A 20,589-nucleotide genomic window follows, 5' to 3' on the forward strand; every position below is an offset into this window, starting at 1 on the left:
TTAAGCAAAAGTGTAAGATTAGGGGAATAATTACTAGGTAATTATGGACCTAACAAAGGGATTTGATCTCTAAGAAAACTGCAAGCTGGAAGCAATCTTCTCTTTCTTATGATGGTCGTGAGGTTCTCATACAGTCTATGGCTTCTGCCATTCTTGCTTTTCCAACACATTGCTTTAAGTTTCCTAAATCTCTTTGTTCCTAAATCAATTCAGCTAAGGCTCAGTTCTTTTGGGGTAACACTACTTCTTTTGGAATCCATTAGGCCAGTTGGGATCGTTTGTGCTCCCCTAAGGATGATGGTGGTTTGGGCTTTCACCATTTGGAGGATTTGAATGATGCCTTATTGGCCAACCAAGGTTTACCTCTTCATCATAATACGACGGCTTTATGGGCTCAGGTTCTGAAACATCGTTACTTTCCCAATTGTGCTTTTTGGGAAGCTTCTCAAGGTTCTTCTCCATCTTGCCTTTGGAATAGTCTTTTGGAGGGTCGGACTATTCTTCAGCATGGTTCTTTATGGAAGATTGGGGATGGTTCTTCTGTTCATCTTTGGCAAGATAATTTGTTGTTGTCTCTTCCTTCTAAGAACCTTTCTCATGTTCATCGTCCCTCCCAAGTTCTGGTCTCTTCTCTTATCAATAGTACTACTTCTTCTTGAGAGCTATCGTCTATTTTGCCCCTTCTCTTGGATCAGGAAACATCTGTTATTCTGGCTTTGCTTATCCTTTCTCCTTTTCCTCATCTTATCTACCCTACTTCAAAATCTGGCATTTATTATGTTTTTTTTCGGGTTATCATCTTCATCATTCATGATATGTTGCAGGCCCTTGCCCCTATTTCAATTGGGTTCCAGCAGTAGAGGGAATGATTGATTCACCGGTACCTCGCTCTGTCAGCCTGTATGGAAAAGAGAATTGCTTAGGAGGGAGACCGGGGGGTGCTGGTCTCAAATGCTACAATGCTTAAGTCAGTAGTGGTAATACAATTTGATAGAGTAATGGTACGGAAAGAGTTGAGTGTTGGACTTACTCGATTTGGGAGTTCATTTTCCCTTGAACCCGATATGGGACAGTTTGCAAGCCTACTTAGGACATAAGTGACTATTCCACTATGCCTTTCCGGCCACTTTTGGCGGCTCCTGTACGCATGATTGGTGGTTGCTTTCTCCAGTTGGGATTCCGGTGAGCCTCCCTAAGGTTCTCCCTGTGGCTGGCGGTGTGTTTTCCCGGTGGCTGGGCGTGTTCAGTTCCCAGTGTAAACAAGTCCACCAAGTCGCCGGTCAAGAATTCTCTTGGGTTGGGAGTCTGTCTCGATGAGACACTAAGAACTACCGCTGACAGTCATCTGGCGGTCGTCACCGGGTATCCAGTCCCCTAAGTCTCCATGCACGAGGATTCTGTAACGGGGTGTGATGCAGCAAGATGTCGATGGCCAATGCATTGTGATTTGCTTGGGTGCTACCGTGGTCTTGTTGTGTTTGATCTGTTGTCCCGCTAGGGCCCGATGCTTGCAGCGAGGTGTCGGTGATCCAAAAGGTTTTCCTATGACTTGTTTAAGGATCGAGTGGATATCGACTATCACATTTGTTACTAGCCTGCCACATGGTAGAGTGTGGTTGGTAAAGCGTGCGTTGAGGTGTTGTCTCGACGTCTGATAGGGTCATTAATACGACCATTTCTGTCAATCGAGGTGACGGCTTGCCTTCATCATTAGTGGTGGATGTGTCTGGACATGTGGCTCGATCCCCCGATCCAAGGGTATGCGTCTTTACAAGGTCAATGGTTTGGATTTGTTTGGGGATTGGTATAAATAGAGTGCTGAAGTTGATTACTCTACTCGAAGTACTCATAGGTAAGAAGGAGCTCTAATCCCTATTCAATTTTCAAATTCGAAGTTTCTGGGTTCATGAATACTTTGGGTACAAAAATGCATTTTTTTTCTTTAGGTTTGTTTTATGTTAATGTCTAAGATTGGGCGGTAGCCAAATCTTGGTTAAAACTGGTTCGAGGGGCGAACCGCTACTTGCAATATTCTTGATGCTTCCGCTATCTGTCAAATAAAATACAAAGGGCATCAAAGGGAGACCGCGGTTGGCGGTCTTCTCTTCTCCGATGCCTAAGTTAATCAATGTATTTATGTTGACAGAATAACAGTAGGTAAGTAGTAAATGCGTAATTAACGAGGAGAGAGGAGTTGACCTTTTATAGGTGGGGAAGAGGTTGACCTCTTCCTTGTTTTCGATGTGGGACTGATATGTTTCACTTCCCAGCTTCTGATGCTTCAGCGAGGCGATATTGGCGCGGCGCATGGCAGCACGTTAGCGGTGATCTGGGGGTGAGCCGGGGCTCCAGTGACAGCCTGTTTGGCTGTGTTTCCGTAGGTCATACTATTGATGGTTGTCGGTACCGCTGGCGGTAATATGAGCATGGCTCATTATAGCTAATTATGCTTGGCAAATGCTCATGTAAGTACAAGTCCCCCAAGTCCCCAATCAAGGAGGGTAATCTTGGTTGGGGAGTTGCGTAGCGATTTTGAAGCGTTACTTCTGTGCTAGTCTTGCATAGGCATAATTAGCGTCAGTGCATTGTCAACCATGGATTTGTTCTGAGCAAACGCTTTATACTCTTTCGGGTGGGCCCCTGCTAGGCCCCCCTGAGAGTTCCCCACTCCCCGGCTAAGATAGACCTCCTTTTGGCCGGTATATTGTTTGTTAAGGGGAGCTGCGCTGAGCAGAGGGTGTTGGGTAGCGAACCCAATCTTTAATACCCGAGTGGCGGGGGTCGACGTGCCGCGTGGCGGTCATTGTTAGTATGAGGTGTTGCCTTGGGAACCGCCGATGGCGGAAGTCCTTCCGCTGATAGTAAGCGGTAAGAAGTGTCGTGGGGACCTTCTTGCTTGCGAGATGGAGAAGTTTCGCTAGTGGTGTTGTGCTTAGCGGAAACTGTCACTTGCAAGATGAATGGGAGAAGTTCTGCTAGCGGTGTTGCGCTTAGCGGAGACTGTATTACTTGCAAGATGAAAGGGAGAAGTTTTGCTAGCGGTGTTGCACTTAGCGGACTGTCTCACTTGCAAGATGAAAATGAGAAGTTCCGCTAGCAGTGTTGCGCTTAGCGGAGACTGTCTCACTTGCAAGATGAAAGGGAGATGTTCCGCTAGCGGTGTTGCGCTTAGCGGACTGTCTCACTTGCAAGATGAAAATGAGAAGTTCCGCTAGCGGTGTTGTGCCCAGCGGAGACTGTCTTGCTTGCCGATTGGCACGCCTGCTTTATGACGGTTACTTCGGATAGACGCTTAGTCTGACAGCTCCTGACATGTGGCTGTCATGCATTGGGTTGGCGTGCGGGTGTATGCCTTCTTATCACACCCGTCTCTTTGCCATAAATGCGAGTAAATATTGTTTTTGTAACAGAGGCGACACCTCGGTTAATTCGGAGAGTGAGTGCGATCGTGGGGCACGTGTACGGTTCTCGTGTGATGTCATTTTTTAGAGGACGACCTGGATCTGGTTGATGTTGACATAAAAGAGAGGGAAACCCCAGGGGGTTTTTATACTTTCTGCACTTTAAACCAACATCATCGTCTTCAAGCTTTTGGTCTGAGAGTTGAGGAGAAGGTTATGCAGATCGTGTGAGGGTGTTAATCTTGGAAGACAGAAAGGCTTCTCGAAGCGATACCAAGCATCTTCAAGCGTCCATACTTCCCATATTTGAGGTTGGTGATCCGAGCCTTGTCTATTTGATTGCTTGTTGTTTCTATCGATGTTCTGCTTTTTTGGATGTGTTCCTACCACTGATAATGTGTCTTTGGGGTGTTAGAAAAACTTGTGGGTTTAGGCGTTTTTTGGTAGAGGTCTGATGTTTGGTATTATGCTAGATGGTTGAATATGGGTTTCGAGGGGTAAATGCGATTTCTCGGTTTTTCTGTGATTTTTGGGTTTGACTTTTCTTGGTGTTCTTGGATTGAATCTGACATAGGGCTAGTTTAGATCCTATTGAAACTGACTAACTTGGGTTTTAGGGTTTGCGATGGCTAGCGTCGTAGAGATCTCGAGCAGTGAGGATTCCGGGTCTGACGTGTCGATCAGCGTTGCGGATAGGATTTTTATTGATTCGTTGCGTACGTCTGCCCCTGCAGGAACCTCACTGCCGGAACTGCTAGACATTGAACCATTTCAAACCGTACCCTGGGAAGTCGCTATGGCTCGTGCCGGGCGCGCCGGAACTTCAAGGGCGAGGGAGGAAACTGCCTTTCGCGAGCAACTTGAGGAAAGGCTAGCTAGTAATATTGCCGCTAGCGGTTCCGCTGGTGGGGAAGATGCCGACAGGCAACAAGTAGAATCGATGTGGGTCCTCAGTGACGGTACCCCTGTTGACGAGGCGGGGGGTCCGATGACTGTGTCGGCTGTTAACCTACTGTTAAGGTTAGAGTCCGTGGGGGTCTCTAGTTAGCTTTAGAGAGAGAGAGAGAGAGAGAGTAACACGAGATGTATAGTGGTTCGTCTCCCGCCTTAGCGGGAAACTACGTCCACTTGAATGTTACACTAGTGTGTTGAACCTTGCAGCCCAAGGGGATTACAAAAGATGTAATTGGATGGATGTTTAAGTGGGAGGAGGCATTCCTTTTATAGGTGAAGGAAGCCATCTCCTTTACATTTTCTTAGATGTGGGATGTAGAAATCACTAATCTAGCCTAGAAAGCATGTTTGTGAAGGCAACTTTGCAAGGCCGGAAAGGTGGCTTCCCGGCGACTTATTTGCCACTTCCGGATACCGTGGCGTAACTTGAACATAGGGCTACAAGATGCATGTCTCGGTTGGGCCTCACCATGGCTTGTGGGTGTCCCAAAGAGGGTGTTACTTATGCTTGGTGATGTAGCAAATAGCCTTGCTAGTAGAGGTATCTACAAGTCCCCGAAGTCCCTGAGTAAGAGGAGCTTCTTGGTTGGGGAGTTATAAACATGAAGTCATCAAGCATAAGTAACGTCTGAGAGGCGCCTAGCCCCTACAAGTCCCCGAACTCCGTAAGCAAGAAGGGACTCGTTAACCTGCACAACAAAGACAAAAAGCGCGCATATGTAGAATGCTTGTTGTATTGGGCAACGTATGTGAGTTGCGCGGATATGCATTGGCATATACGAATGTACGATGTGCATGATACATGTTGATGTATACATGTGGATGGCGCCGAGTACGATCAGTTATGTCGTATAGACTCGTGGGCGCATATATTTGTGTGAGCATATGGATTGCATATGATAAATGTGTGACGGGCTTAAGGAAACGAACGAGGTCGAGTTTGACGGGGTTACGCTTGTGAGATGTAAGTTGCATGAGTGCCGCGAAAGTATGCATTTGTAAGTCATGAATAATGAACGCGTGTACAGTTGTGTTTGTTTGGGTTTTTCGCTCTTATTAATGGAACACGAAAAGAATACAATTTGTCGCAATCGGTAAACGACAAATGGTAGAAAAATTCAATGATCCATTAACGTGTAGTGTGTTGAGAAGGCATGAGCGTAAAGCTTGGGAATGCCGGAAGGCAAGAGCGTGAAAGCTCGGCGGTGCCGGGAAAACGTGAGCGGAAAACTCCGGGTTGCCGGGAAGGCATGAGCGGGAAGTTCGAGGGTTGCCGGGAAGGCATGAGCGGGAAGCTCGAGGGTTGCCTGGAAGGCATGAGCGGGAAGCTCGAGGGTGGCGGGAAGGCATGAGCGGGAAGCTCGAGGGTGTCGGGAAGGCATGAGCGGGAAGCTCGAGGGTGCCGGGAAGGCATGAGCGGGAAGCTCGAGGGTTACCGGGAAGGCATGAGCGGGAAGCTCGAGGGTTGCCGGGAAGGCATGAGCGGGAAGATCAAGGGTGCCGGGAAGGTAATGGCGGGAAGCTCGAGGGTGCTGGGGAGGCGTGAGCGGAAAGCTAGGGGGTGCCGGGGAGGCGTGAGCGGAAATCTCGAGGGTGCCGGGGAGGTTTGAGCGGAAAGCTCGGGGTTGCCGGGAAGGCATGAGCGGGAAACTCGGGGGTTGCCGGGAATGCATAAGCGGGAAGCTCGGGGGTTGTCGGGAAGGCATGAGCGTAAGCTCGTGGGTGCCGCGAAGGCATGAGCGGGAAGCTCGTGGGTACCGCGAAGGCGTGAGCGGGAAGCTCGTGGGTACCGCGTAGGCATGAGCGGAAGCTCGTGGGTGCCGTGAAGGCGTGAGCAGAAGTTCGTGGGTGCCGTGAAGGCGTGAGTGGAAGCTCGTGAGTGTCGCGAAGGCGTGAGCGGAAAGGTCGTGAGCGGGAAGCTCGTGGGTGCCGCGAAGGCGTGAGCTGGAAGATCGGGGGTGCCGCGAAGGCGTGAGCGGAAGCTCGTGAGGGGGAAGCTCGGGGTTGCTGCGAAGGCATGAGCGCGGAGCTCGTGAGCGGAAGCTCGGGGGTGCCGCTGAGGTGAGTGAGAAAACTCGATGTTGCCGCTGAGGTGAGTGTGAAAACTCGATGTTGCCGCTGAGGCGAGAGCGTGAAATCTCGAAGTTGCCGCTGAGGCGAGAGCGTAAAAGCTTGGCGGTGCCACTGAGGCGAGAGCGTGAAAGCTCGGCGGTGCCGCTGAGCTGAGAGCGTGAAAGCTCGAGGTTGCCACTGAGGCGAGAGCGTGAAAGCTCGAAGTTGCCGCTGAGGCGAGAGCGTGAAAGCTCAAGGTTGCCGCTGAGGCGAGAGCGTGAAAGCTCAAGGTTGCCGCTGAGGCGAGAGCGTGAAAGCTCAAGGTTGCCGCTGAGGCGAGAGTGTGAAAGCTCGAAGTTGCAGCTGAGGCGAGAGCGTGAAAGCTCGAGGTTGCCGCTGAGGCGAGAGCGTGGAAGCTCTAAGTTGCCGCTGAGGTGAGAGCCTGAAGCTCGAAGTTGCCGCTGAGGCGAGAGCGTGAAAGCTCGAAGTTGCCGCTGAGGCTTGAGCATGAAAGCTCGAAGTTGCCGCTGAGGCGAGAGCGTAAAAGCTCAACGGTGCCGCTGAGGCGAGAGCATAAAAGCTCAGCGGTGCCGCTGAGGCGAGAGGGTAAAAACTCGAAGTTGCCGCTGAGGCGAGAGCGTGAAAGCTCGTGGTTGCCGCTGAGGAGAGAGCGTGAAAGCTCGAAGTTGCCGCTGAGGCTTGAGCGTGAAAGCTCGAAGTTGCCGCTGAGGCGAGAGCTTGAAAGCTTGAAGTTGCCGCTGAGACGAGAGTGTGAAAGCTCGAAGTTACCGTTGAGACGAGAGCGTGAAAGCTCGAAGTTGCCGCTGAGGCGAGAGCGTGAAAGCTCGAAGTTGCCGCTGAGGCGAGAGCGTGAAAGCTCGAGGTTGCTGCTGAGGCGAGAGCGTGAAAGCTCGAGGTTGCCGCTGAGGCGATAGGGTGAAAGCTCGAAGTTGCCGCTGAGGCGAGAGCGTAAAAGCTCGGTGGTGCCGCTGAGGGGAGCGTAAAAGCTCGGCGGTGCCGCTGAGGCGAGAGCGTGAAAACTCGAAGTTGCCGCTGAGGCGAGAGCGTGACAGCTCGAAGTTGCCGCTGAGGCGAGAGCGTGAAAGCTCTAAGTTGCCGCTGAGGTGAGAGCCTGAAGCTCGAAGTTGCCGCTGAGGCGAGAGCGTGAAAGCTCGAAGTTGCCGCTGGGGCTTGAGCATGAAAGCTCGAAGTTGCCGCTGAGGCGAGAGCGTAAAAGCTCAACGGTGCCGCTGAGGCGAGAGCATAAAAGCTCAGCGGTGCCGCTGAGGCGAGAGGGTAAAAACTCGAAGTTGCCGCTGAGGCGAGAGCGTGAAAGCTCGTGGTTGCCGCTGAGGAGAGAGCGTGAAAGCTCGAAGTTGCCGCTGAGGCTTGAGCGTGAAAGCTCGAAGTTGCCGCTGAGGCGAGAGCTTGAAAGCTTGAAGTTGCCGCTGAGACGAGAGTGTGAAAGCTCGAAGTTACCGTTGAGACGAGAGCGTGAAAGCTCGAAGTTGCCGCTGAGGCGAGAGCGTGAAAGCTCGAAGTTGCCGCTGAGGCGAGAGCGTGAAAGCTCGAAGTTGCCGCTGAGGCTTGAGCGTGAAAGCTCGAAGTTGCCGCTGAGGCGAGAGCGTGAAAACTCGAGGTTGCCGCTGAGGCGAGAGTGTGAAAGCTCGGCGGTGCCGCTGAGGCGAGAGCGTGAAAGCTCGAAGTTGCCGCTGAGGCGAGAGCGTGAAAGCTCGGCGGTGCCGCTGAGGCGAGAGCGTGAAAGCTTGAAGTTGCCGCTGAGGCGAGAGCGTGAAAGCTCGAAGTTACCGCTGAGGCGAGAGCGTGAAAGCTCGAAGTTGCCGCTGAGGCGAGAGCGTGAAAGCTCGAAGTTGCCGCTGAGGCGAGAGCGTGAAAGCTCGAAGTTGCCGCTGAGGCGAGAGCGTGATAGCTCGAAGTTGCCGCTGAGGCGAGAGCGTGAAAGCTCGAAGTTGACGTTGAGGCGAGAGCGTGAAAGCTCGAGGTTGCCGCTGAGGCGATAGCGTGAAAGCTCGAGGTTGCCGCTGAGGCGAGAGCGTGAAAGCTCGAGGTTGCCGCTGAGGCGAGAGCGTGAAAGCTCAAGGTTGCTGCTGAGGCGAGAGCGTGAAAGCTCGAGGTTGCCGCTGAGGCGAGGGCGTGAAAGCTCGAGGTTGCTGCTGAGGCGAGAGCGTGAAAGCTCGAGGTTGCCGCTGAGGCGATAGGGTGAAAGCTCGAAGTTGCCGCTGAGGCGAGAGCGTAAAAGCTCGGTGGTGCCGCTGAGGGGAGCGTAAAAGCTCGGCGGTGCCGCTGAGGCGAGAGCGTGAAAACTCGAAGTTGCCGCTGAGGCGAGAGCGTGAAAGCTCGAAGTTGCCGCTGAGGCGAGAGCGTGAAAGCTCGAAGTTGCCGCTGAGGCGAGAGCGTGAAAGCTCGAAGTTGCCGCTGAGGCGAGAGCGTGAAAGCTCAAAGTTGCCGCTAAGGCGAGAGCGTGATAGCTCGAAGTTGCCGCTGAGGCGAGAGCGTGAAAGCTCGAAGTTGACGTTGAGGCGAGAGCGTGAAAGCTCGAGGTTGCCGCTGAGGCGATAGCGTGAAAGCTCGAGGTTGCCGCTGAGGCGAGAGCGTGAAAGCTCGAGGTTGCCGCTGAGGCGAGAGCTTGAAAGCTCGAGGTTGCTGCTGAGGCGAGAGCGTGAAAGCTCGAGGTTGCCGCTGAGGCGATAGGGTGAAAGCTCGAAGTTGCCGCTGAGGCGAGAGCGTAAAAGCTCGGTGGTGCCGCTGAGGTGAGCGTAAAAGCTCGGCGGTGCCGCTGAGGCGAGAGCGTGAAAACTCGAAGTTGCCGCTGAGGCGAGAGCGTGACAGCTCGAAGTTGCCGCTGAGGCGAGAGCGTGAAAGCTCGTAGTTTCCCGCTAAGGCGGGAGACGAACCACTATACATCTCGTGTTACACTCTCTCTCTCTCTCTCTCTCTAAAGCTAACTAGAGACCCCCGCGGACTCTAACGGTAACATTGGCGCTAGAAGGAGGGTGTTACTTATGCTCGGTGATGTAGCAAATAGCCTTGCTAGTAGAGGTATCTACACCTATTGAAGCGGGTGTTTCGCCTTCCTGGCGTGGTGAAGTTGCGTCCGCCGACGAGGGACGAGAGAGCGTCAATTTTTCCAGCTGGGTGCGCCGCCATTCACGAGGCCATCTTCTGCTAGGGGGTGACACTTCTGCTACTGCCAAATCTTCATATTTTTGTTTGCGAGTTCGGCCTTGCATTTGGACAAATTTGCCCCAACATGTGGCTGTTGTTGATGGCGTTGAACTCGCTCTGGTAGCTGTCTGCCTACGAAGGTACGACCGTGGCGGAGGTGCTGCATTTCTATGAACTTGTTTACGTGAGGCGCCAAGGGTGTAGCGGACAGGTGAATCTCACTCGTCGCCAGGGGGCGCCGAAGTTGATTGAGAACTTGAAGGATTTGATGTCCCCTGGCGGTCTACCTTCTGTGTTGCTACCGTGGGATGGGAGTATGACGCGGGGGTGAAGAAGGAACCGCCGACATTTAGGATTAAGTCGGAGTTCCAACCTATCCGAGGTTGTCACTAGTTTTTGCTGACCAATTTTTGCGGTTTTCCTTGTAAAAATTTCCCCTTTTTTTTTTTAACACTGTCTCTGTTTTCTTCTTTGTGCAGCGGGATTGCGGTTCACGTTGTCGCGCGAGGAGCGGTGTAGTATAGCCCGGATTAGAGGTTGCTGGACGAACCGCAATCTTCTTGACCTTCGCTTGCTCACCGGCTGGGAGTTGTTGATAGACTTGAAATTGACACGCGCCCCTAGTAAGTGTCTCCCGCCAACTTGTTCCTTTGCTAACCTGTTCGACACTAATTTGTTTTGTTTGCTTGTTTGTTCAGGTCCCATTCCCGATAACAAGGCCAGCCTCGAAGCTTTTGACAAAGCCATGAACCGCGCGGACCTGCAGAACTTTATTGAGGGCATGTATGCCGCTGGGCTTAGCGCGAAGCAGACCGTTGTGGATCCACAAACTCAGGTGCTGAGCCACTCGGAGGTTGAGGTGATGATGCCGATGCCCTACCACTCCCATCTCGCCGCTGCCAGTCAGACAGTCCTGCAGCCCAAGTCTCGCGCCGAGCGTGGGGCTGCTGGCGGGAGCAAGGTCAATGCTGCTCCCGAGAAGAACAAGGAGAGAGTGCCCGCCAATCGGCGTGGGCCCCAAGGGGAGAGCCCCAAGAGCCGTCGAGGGCCACTACCGTGGGTACCACGCAGGGTCCTCTACAAAAGAGGCGGGGGAAAAATGACCCCGCTTAAGGTGAGGAGGCGGAGGATTTTGTGCCGATTGGGGTTCGCTTGCAAAAGAGGGCTAAGCAAGGTCCTCAGATGGTGACGGTGACTGATGGCACGGGAATGCAGACGAGCGGGTTGGACTCGTTTGCCGCCCTACGCAGAGTTCCTGACGGATCCTAAGTGGGATTTTGAATTAGCGCTGGGGCGCCTGCCTCTGGCCGGATTAGTCTTTGTTCTAATTGATACATCCTTTCGAGGATTAGGGTGGTTGCGTCGCCAGCGGGCCCTGCTTGGAGGTTCCGCTGTGCCAGCTCCCGCCCGGGGGCAGGCGGATTGCCTTCAGTTCTAGCTCTGGTTGCGGAGCGGTTGGTGTGCGGTTGTGATTCTGCTTTAGTTGCCTTACTTCGACCTTGTCGGTTGGCAGTGTTCCATTGCGCTTGTATTCGATTATTTCATCCATCCAATTAGGGTTCACCTCAATGTTGAAGATTTTCGCTAGGGTTTTGGTGATGCTTGGCTTGTCGAGGCATTCCACCCTTGTGTCCGCTGGACTTTGGTGTGGTTGAGCAGTTGTTAGTCTTGCCAATGAATCAACCTTGGCGTTCTTTTCTCTGGGGATCTATGTGATGGTATGGAATTTGAATTTCCTGAGGAGCGTTTTGACGTATCCCAAGTATGTCGCTAACTGTTGGTCTTTGGCCTGGAAGCTGTCGTTGACTTGGTTGAAGACTAGCTGGGAGTCGCTGAATATGTTGACGCTGTCAGCACCTGAGTCGATGGCGAGGAGTAAGCCTGCAACGAGCGCTTCATACTCAGCCATGTTGTTTGAGGCTGTGAAATTGAATTTCAATGCGTACTCCACGTTCAGTCCTCCTGGCCCTGTCAGGATAACGCTGGCGCCACATGCCTTGGCGCAGGCTGAGCCGTTCACATGGAGGTTCCAGTCCGACTGCTGCTTGGGCGCTGGTTCCTCAGTGGTTATCATTGCCGTGTTGGCTTCTTCTGCTCTAAGGTTGGGTTCATCCTGAAGCTCAGTGAGCTCAGCGATGAAGTCCGCCACCGCTTGGCCTTTTATAGCGGTTCTTAGCTTGTAATCAATGTCGAATTCGCTGAGCTCGATGGCCCACTTGCTGAGGCGCCCGGATTGCTCAGGGTTCTGCATTACTTGCTTCAGCGGTTTATTCGTCAAGACATGAATTGTGTGGGCCTGGAAGTATTGGCGGAGGCGTCTAGCGGCGACAATTAGTGCGAGAGCGAACTACTCCAGGGGGGTATATCTTGTCTCCGACCCGTTCATGCCTCTGCTGGCGTAGAATACTAGGAGCTCGTCCTGTCCTTCACGCCGTACAATGGCGCAGCTTACCGCTAATGGGGATACCGCTAGGTAGATGTAGAGTATCTCCCCCTGTACAGGAATGGAGAGAAGTGGGACTGCCACTAAGTACTCCTTCAAGCTCTGGAATGCCGCCTCACAGTCTGGGGTCCAGTCAATTACTTTCTTGTGGGTCCTCTTCATAACCTTGAAGAATGGGAGACATCTGTCGGTGAGCCTGGAGATGAACCGAGAAAGGGCGGTTAACTTGCCCTGGAGGCTCTCAACGTGCACTTTCCACATCGGAGACTTCATGTTAGAGATGGCTTGCACCTTGTCAGGGTTAGCCTCTATACCTCGTTCACTGACGATGTATCCCAAGAACTTGCTTGCGATGACGCCGAAGAAACACTTCTCGGGGTTGAGGCGCATACCATAGGCCAAGAGAATGGCGAATATGATTCGGAGGTTTGCCACTGTCCACTGGCCTTGATGCTCTTGACTAGCATGTCGTCCACGTAGACCTCTATTATTTTGCTAAGGTGTTTCGCGAACATGGCGTTCATCAACATCTGGTATATTGCCCCAGCATTTTTCAATCTGAAGGGCATGACATTGTAGCAGTATAGGCCCTTATCAGTTGTGAATGTGGTGCACTCTTGGTCGCTCGGGTGCATCTTGATTTGATTGTATCTTGAGAAGGCGTCCATGCTGAGCAACTCATGTCCCGCTGTAGCGTCAACCAGTTGGTCAATGCGAGGTAGCGGGAAACTATCTTTCGGGCATGCCTTGTTGAGACCCTTGAAGTCTACACACATCCACCATGATGATTGTTGTGGTGGGATGGCCTTTTGCCCAAGGATTCCCACAGACGGCGCCAATGTTATGTCTAAGATTGGGCGGTAGCCAAATCTTGGTTAACGCTGGTTCGAGGGGCGAACCGCTACTTGCAATATTCTTGATGCTTCTGCTATCTGTCAAATAAAATTCAAATATGGTCAAAGGGAGACCGCGGTTGGCGGTCTTCTCTTCTCCGATGCCTAAGTTAGTCAATGTATTTATGTTGACAGAATAACAGTAGGTAAGTAGTAAATGCGTAATTAATGAGGAGAGAGGAGTGGACCTTTTATAGGTGGGGAAGAGGCTGATCTCTTCCTTGTTTTCGATATGGGACTGATATGTTTCAGTTCCCAGCTTCTGATGCTTCAGCGAGGCGATCTTGGCGTGGCGCGTGGCGGCGCGTCAGCGGTGATCTGGGGGTGAGCCGGGGCTTCGGTGATAGCCTGTTTGGCTGTGTTTCTGTAGGCCATACCATTGATGGTTGTCGGTACCGCTGGAGGTAATATAAGCGTGGCTCATTATAGCTAATTATGCTTGGCAAATGCACATGTAAGTACATTTGAGTATCTATGTTTCTGGGTAAGGAATACAATTTATGGTTATGGCAAGAATGACCCTTGTTGTTTAAGAATAGGTTTTGGGCAAATTCTGGGGTTTTGGCTCCAAGAATCCCCTGTTCTGTGTTTTGAAAAATGGGTATTGGTGGGAGGTAGGGGCAACAGATCTAGGCACCTCGGGTCCCTATATTGACTGAATTGTAGTTTGTCATGGCAGGTTGAGTCGGTACCGCTGGGGGGACTCGAGGTGACAACACTGTTTAGCAGCGACAACAGGTTGAACTCCGCTTGGTAGCTTGAAGCCAACGCCCTCAGTGAGGAAGTTAACCAAGTCAAGAGAGCACCATGACTTGGTTAACCAAGTCACGAGGGAAGGAGTATGTTCAACAGCTGTCGCTTCATATGACTGAGAAAAACATGGCAGACTTGAGTAAGGATTGGGCTATCCCCGGTAGCATTGTGCTAAGGGAGGTTGCTCCAGGTGAATTGGCCATCAATCCCCCGCTAGGTTGGGTCGCCATCTACTCAAATCAATTCCGGCATGGGATGTCGCTGCCCCTAACCGAGCTAGTACAGTGCATGCTGGCGTGCTGAACTTGGCACCGAGACAATTGCAGCCAAACTCGTGGTGGGTAATTATGGGGATGTGTGCTGTATGGTCATTGGTGGGTTTGGATTGCCCGACCTATGCTGAGTTCTTGGCTTGCTACAGAATACAGTATTCCAAGAAGACCAGTAGCGGAGGCTGTATCCAGTTTTCTCCCCGGTCTTATGGTTCTATTGTGGATGACCTGCCGTTGTCCCAAACCAACTGGCTAGAGAAGGTGTGTCTCGCCAGGGTCGGGGGTAGAACTGGGATAGAAGCCACATAGTCCCAGGTACCTTTCAACCGATAAAGACGCGAGTTCAGCTACTGCACATCGTTCTTCAGGAAAAGCGAATCAAAAGGGTGCTGAATGTGTACTCTGCCTCGTTTGGTAGGACCTCGTACCGGTTGAGTATGCTGCAGCAGCTGGACCGAATGCATCTACCACGTAAGATTGATCCCGTTAGCATGGCATTATATGTTATCATGCTTGTGTTTGTATATCAGTGTTGATACTTGTAATTTAGTTTTGTTTTACAAGAAAGTTCCCACCAAGGGGGAAAAGAGATAGCCCTACCCTCTACCACACCATGACCGACCGAGACCTAATGTGAAACCTGCTGCAGCAGAGTAAGGAGGCCAAGGAGACCGATATCGATGCTGCTGGGAAGTTGCAGAGTAGGGAGGGGAGTGTTGTGGACATGATGATACTTATGTGTCTCCCGGATCCTGTGTTTAATTGACTGCACCCCCAGTCCAGCCCAATCAAGTTATGGAAGGTGTCAATGTGTCGGTGCCGCCAGTCACTCAGCAAGCTGCTGAAGTCCCCGAGAAGCAACCGAGCCAGCAGAAGAAGATTGGAGCACCGCCGATTCAGCAGGTGGTGACCGAGACGCGAGATGATGCCTCCGCCAAGGAGACCCTTTCTCAAACGCCGATCTTGAGAGCAGCAGTGGGCGTTGGTAATGCTCAGTAGGTGGGCAGTGGGAGCCAGCAGGTGGGCTCTGAGGGTTAGCAAGTGGAGGCCAGTACCCAGCGAGTAGGTGCTAGGGGTCAGCAGCAGGAGCCTAGTCCTCAGAAGAGGAGGCAATCCAGCCAGTATAGCTCAGGTCCAGCTAATGACGCCGTGTAAGAGGCGCTCACTAAGGGCCTGAGGGAAGCTAGTGTGGAGGATTCCTGTATCCATGAGATGGTGGTCGACCTCTGCCACATGCACCGTGATGACGACATCACCTGTATCACGAACTAGGAGGAGCGGAACCAGAGGTGCCAGGAGAAGCTAATGAGGGTAAGTATCATTGGTATTGTGAGGTTTTGTATTATTATTTATACTGATGGTTAACTTATGTTGTTATATTGCAGTCTGTGAGGCTTATGTACTCTGCTTTTGGATCCGAGACCCGGAAGACCATGAAGGAGCGCCTGAGTCACCTAGAGGTTAAGGTACGCCAGCTTAAGGGAGAGAAGTTTAAACTGACTGAAGCTAACGAGATGCTGAACATCAACTTGGCCTCTGCCCGGGAGAAGCAGCAGCTCTAGGAGGCTACCACCAATCAGCGTGCCACTACCATTAAGACTCTAGAGGGCCGGATCGAGGAGTTAGAGGCCAAGATTAAGGAGCTCTCAACCAAGGTGCGGGACCAAAAAATGAGTTGATCCGTCTCCAGCCGTTTGAGGATACTGTTTCCAAGCAAAAGCATGAGAACGAGCAGCTGAAAGAGGAGGCCCAGACTATCAAGTCCACCGCTATTACTGAGTTCAAAGCTTCAGCCGAGTATACCGCCGCCATGAAAGCTGTGAAGCAGAATATCATAACCGCCTGGTACCAGAAGGTTACCGCCAAGGGCTGGTTCAATGTGGAGAAGATGTAGGTAGACATAGGAGCCGAGGTGGCAGCCGAGAATGAGAATGAGGCCAGGGAGCGGGGCAGTGCTGTTAGAGCACCATGGTCATGCCTGAAACTGTTAATCTTATTGACATGTGTCTTTGTTTATGTCTTGTTAAGATTGTTAATTTTTGTGTACTGGTGTATTGTTTGTTGCTGCTAGGCAATACAATTATGGCGTTTGCTTGTCAATATGTGTTTGGTAGTCATTTGCCTGGGAGTCCAGGTTGGCATTTGCTTGTCATGATGTGTTCGGTATTTTTACCATTTTATCATCCAGCAGTGGTGCCAGCGTATCGCTGGTACTGGATTTTATTGTTGTGCCCTCGTTGTTGGACAACTTATATGAATGCACCAATAGGGGTGGTTAGGATATCGCTTCCATTCTAGGGCAAACGGTTGGGATGGTAGTATTGTGTTGGTGACAACACTTGGTATGTGCACATACTGTTAGCGCTTATGTCGTCAACTCGATAAATGTACTGGTGTGCTGTTGAGCCGTAGGCTCGTGTAGCCATTCTATAGGTACCGGTACCGGTATATATTTCTGGTGTGTGAAACCGTCTGGTAGCTACCAGTATGTTTGTAAGCCCTGGGCGTGGTATTATGTTGACTAGTGTCATGATTATGGAGCAACGGTATATTTACCTTTAGCTGTTGTTAGGTCCATAGTTACCTAGTAATTATTTCCCTAATCTTGCACTTTTGCTTAACCTTTGTGTTTATTTATATATATTTATTATGTTTTCCTTATCATTCTAGGAAATGATGGAGAATCTTGAAAGTGCCCTAAAAACTCAATTTTAGCACATTTTCCTACTCCAACTAGGAGAAAGCGAGCTAGATAAGGAAGGAGGAGCGGAAGCCTGACCAAATAAACTCCAAATGAGCTGAAAATTTCCATATCCATTCTAGAAATCCTAAGGATCATTTCTTATGAAGAGATTAAGAGCTAGTTCGGAGTGGAAGGACTTCAAAAGATCGGTGCAAGTTTCAGCACTAGAAGACAAAAACTATAAAACCGGACCTGTACGGATTCCGGCAGCATTTCCGGTCAAACCACTCCGAATTAAACTCTCAAATTTTACCAGGATGATCTACACTCATGGAGGAACATTTGGTATGAAGAAGTCAAAAGCCAATTCCGAACTCTCGGTGGAGATTCAATTGAAGGAAGAAAGGAGAAGAAAGTGCACAAACGGACAAAAAATGGGTCAACGGTAGTCAACGCCGGATTCCGAACATTTCTAGCCGAGTTGACCGACCAAGAATATGTGTGGAGGATAAGGAAGAGCTGACTAGGGTTAGAGACTTTAGGTGGGAAGACTTTAGGTCTAGGTTATTTTGAAATTCAAAATTTGAAAGATGACAAGTGGTCTCATTCTTACACCTTACACCTTTGTCTCTCATTTATTACTTTGTTCCCCTATACAATGACCCTTCTACCCTTAATTTTTCTCCTTCACCAAAATATCTATGGGCTTTCTAAGTCATTTCTATGTGGAGTCAAAAATTAGATCCACATTTTGTACTTTCCCATGTTGTTTGGAGTCCTGTTAGTGGTGGGATGACCTCCTTCATGACCCATTCCCCTATTTTCAGTGGGCGGGATACCAACCTGGCATTGTAATAACGAGCGATACGCTGCTTGTTGTTCAGGTTGCGCTTGTGAGGCCGCTTTCAGTGCTCCTCCAAAAGGTCTTAACTGAGTTTCAGTCCATCAATGTTGGTATTGTTGTCAAAGAAAGCGACGCGGTCAGATGGTATTTCAATCTCTACCGGTATTACGACCTTTGTACGAAACGGGCTCTATACCAAAAGCCATACAAAAAGGCGATTCACTTGTAGCCTCTGTGGGCGCAGTCTTGATAGCCCATAAGACCTCTGGCAGTTTGGAAGCCCAAAGGCCTTTGGCGTTATCAAGTCTTTTCTTTAAGTTCTGCTTGATCAGCTTGTTAAAGACTTCCACTGGGTCATTGGTCTAAGGGTATGCCAGTGAAGCGTAAAGAACCTTGGTACCGTACTTATCGACAAATGCATGGAATGTGTCGTTGTCAAACTGTGTGCCGTTATTGATGATGATGATTTGAGGAATTGCCACAAATCAACAGAATATGTTCCGCCATAGGAAGTTTATGACCTTAGCGGTTGTAATAGTTGCCATGGCCTCTGCCTTTACCTACTTGGTATCGTAGTCGACCGTTCCTATGGAAAATTTGTACTAACTCGGTGCCGTTGGGAACTTGCCTATAAAGTCCATGCCCCACTGGGCGAAGGCATATGGTGCTATGATAATGGAAATAAGGACTGCCGGTGCACCTAGGAAAGTAGCAAATTGCTTGCATCGAGTGCAGGATCGTGACAGCAGTACCGCATCCTGTTCTATCGTGAGCTAGTGATAGTCGGTCCGCAAGGCCTTGAACGCCAGTGCCCTGGAACCGGGTGGTTGCCACAAACGCCTCTATGTATAGAATCGAGGACACGTTGTCCCTCTTCTCGTGGGATACACTTGAGAGAGGGGAAGGATTGTCCTCTCCGGTATAGCTTACTGTCACGTAGCATTTATAGTGATGCTTTTCTTCACAACCTTTGTGCAGTACGCTGTTTGTTGGTAATGTACCGGAGGATAGGTAGGCAACGAATGGGTCTATCCATGAAGGTGGTGATGGGGTGTTTGTGACAAATATCTCGGAGAAAGACTTGGAAATTATCAGAGGTTCAAACCCTCCTTCTAGTGCCAATGTTTCAGTTGGGTTCCAGTGGTAGAGGGAACAACTGATTCACCGGTATCCCGCTCTGTCAGCCTGTATGGAAAGAGAATAGGTTAAGAGGGAGACCGGAGGGCGCGGGTCTCAAACCCTCCGATGTCTAAGTCAGTAGTGGTAATACAATTTGGCAAAGTAACGGTATGGAAAGAGTTAAGTGTTGACTTACTCGATTTGGAAGTATTTGACCTTTTTATTGTACTGTATGGGAGTTCATTTTCCCTTAAACCCGATATGGAACAGTTTGCAAAAGTATAAGGAGTAACAAGTATTTAATGCTTTCTTTAATTTTATGTTTACTTAGTTCACTGATTTATAATACCCAAAATATCATTTTTCAATGTAGGGTTTAACTCGAGTTCTTTTTCTATTTGACTTCCTTCATGTCCCGAATTCTTTTTTGTTAGCATAATGAGGATGATTGAAGATTGATGAATGCTAAGGAAGAAAGTGTTAGGGTTTAACGATGACTGAAGACATTAAAATGAAGTTTAAGTACGTGTTCTGTAGGGTGTAATAAGAAAAATAAATTGTAATGCTTAATAAGATATCCTTTATTGTAATTTTATATTAGGGTATTTTAGTCCTTCAATAAATCAGAAACTTGTAGGGTGAACAAAATAGTTCATATGGTGGTAATAGCCGCAGCCTAATTTATTTTGTTCAATGATGATGATAACCACACTAAACATTGTAAAGGTCATGAGTTTAATTCTCACTAACATATGTAAGGGTGAGTTAAAGAAATTATATTTTTTTTAATATCAAAAAAATAAAATAAAAAAATAAAAACCACTCTAAACAGAAAAAAAAAAAAAACCAAAACAAAAGGAAAAGAAAACAATACTAATAATGAAAGCTAGTACTTTTTTTTTTTTTTGAATCAAACCTAAATCGGGTGCCAATATATTCATCACAAACCAGAATAGGCTGTTACATACCCTTCCGCTGTCATTTATAAACAGACAAGAAGTTAGTGGTAGTACCCACAAGTGGTACGTACATATAGTCCTATTCATTGTACATTCAAATACGTAGAGATAGCGGATATCCTCCTTCGGTACTACTCCAGAGACGCTAAAGAGACATAGATGCACATCGGTGCTTAGTTTCCTAATACAAGGAATTATTGTAATTTAGACAAACTAAAAAACATATAGATGGACTTGGGGCTAAAAACCCCAGCTTAAATTAGAGAGCCCAATAGGGCAGTCCCAAAGAGAAGAGCCCAACTTAAGGCCCGGCAAGAGGGTTGACCCAAGCCCAAACTACCACGCTAGCGCGCCTGCAGCCACCACCACGCCACCGCGCCTGCAGCCGCAACCACGCCACCGCGCCTGCAACCGCCGCCACGAACCGCGCCGTCGAGCTCCGTCACAAACTAGCATCGCTGCGAGCCCCCCAAGCCACTGTCGTGCAGCGCCCAGACCCAACGCGAGCCCCACAAGCCGCACCGTCACTAGAAGACCGCAAGGTTGCCGTCGCCACCAGATCGCGCCGCCCAGCACAGAAACTACCATAAACGCCGAGAAAGACCGCCCGAACCTGCACCAATCCTGTCTGCCAAGCCACAAGCCAAAACAGCTTCTCTTCCGACCTCAGCCTAGGGCTTCGAAGCGCCCATCCGGCAGCCAGCACAGCAACAACTCGGCAAAGCCGATGCTATCCCGGCCGCCGCCGGACAGGGAACAATTTGGTGATGTTTTTCCTCTCTCGCGGGGCTAGGCTAGAGAGAACTAGGGTAAGACTTGACAATCTTGTGACCATTTGAATGAAAGCTAGTACTTAACGCAACATTTGAGGGGGAAATTACGAAAGCAATCCCGATCGACTAGGCATAACGAAGACAGTCCGGTCCGTCCTCCATCTCATCAGTCTCCCAACCATAGGAGGCAATTAAATTTGATGGTGGGATTAGGCCGTCACATACTACAGCTGTGCCCGTTTCTTAATTTCATCGAT

Source organism: Rosa rugosa, chromosome 5 (assembly GCF_958449725.1).
Source record: "Rosa rugosa chromosome 5, drRosRugo1.1, whole genome shotgun sequence".
Lineage (NCBI taxonomy): Eukaryota > Viridiplantae > Streptophyta > Magnoliopsida > Rosales > Rosaceae > Rosa > Rosa rugosa.